This window comes from Haliaeetus leucocephalus, unplaced genomic scaffold (genome assembly GCF_000737465.1).
Source record: "Haliaeetus leucocephalus isolate CR32 unplaced genomic scaffold, Haliaeetus_leucocephalus-4.0 Scaffold162, whole genome shotgun sequence".
NCBI lineage: Eukaryota > Metazoa > Chordata > Aves > Accipitriformes > Accipitridae > Haliaeetus > Haliaeetus leucocephalus.
This window is the reverse complement of record NW_010972598.1, coordinates 15,781,347-15,781,882: the sequence shown is the minus strand read 5'-3', so window position 1 is coordinate 15,781,882 and position 536 is coordinate 15,781,347. Positions and strand designations below refer to the sequence as shown.

The window sequence follows — 536 nt, the reverse complement described above, 5'->3', positions numbered from 1 at the left end:
TTTTTCACCCCCCACCCCCCCGCCCCAAAAAGCGGGGCACCCCGGGGTGGGGGTGAGGGTGTCGGCGGGCGGGTGCCGTCCCGGTGAGCGCTGGGGCGGCTGCCGCGGGGCCGGCCTGCGCCCTCCCTCCTGCCCTCCTCCCTTGGCACGCACCCACGGCCCCCCCCATTGCGATCTTTTTTTTTTTTCTGTGTTTATTTATTATTTTTTTTTTTTAATATCACACTTCCCACATCCCCACCAACAGCAGCACCCATGGGTGCCCCCTTCACCCCAGCATCTAAAACCAGGAGGGGTCCTAAACCAGCGCGGGCCTTAAAATTGGGTGATTAAAATAAATAAATAAATAAAGGCTGTTTTGGGCTCTCCCCCCGGGTGGAGGCAGGCAGCGCTGACCCCTCCCAGCCTTGTTGCCCCTTGGGGGGGTTTTAGAACCTGCCGTGGGAGGCAATTAGTGGCGGGGATGGCTGAGCAGCGTGGGGATCGATGGGGATGAGTAAGCAGCCGAGCCCTGACGGGGCTCCCCGGGGCGGGGG

General features: G+C 61.4%; 1 protein-coding gene across 1 annotated transcript in view; it reads left to right on the top strand.

The window, feature by feature from the left end:
• Positions 1 to 536, top strand: part of GCK (glucokinase (hexokinase 4)) — a 251,262-nt gene that overhangs the window by 127,531 nt on the left and 123,195 nt on the right. The window lies entirely within an intron of this gene.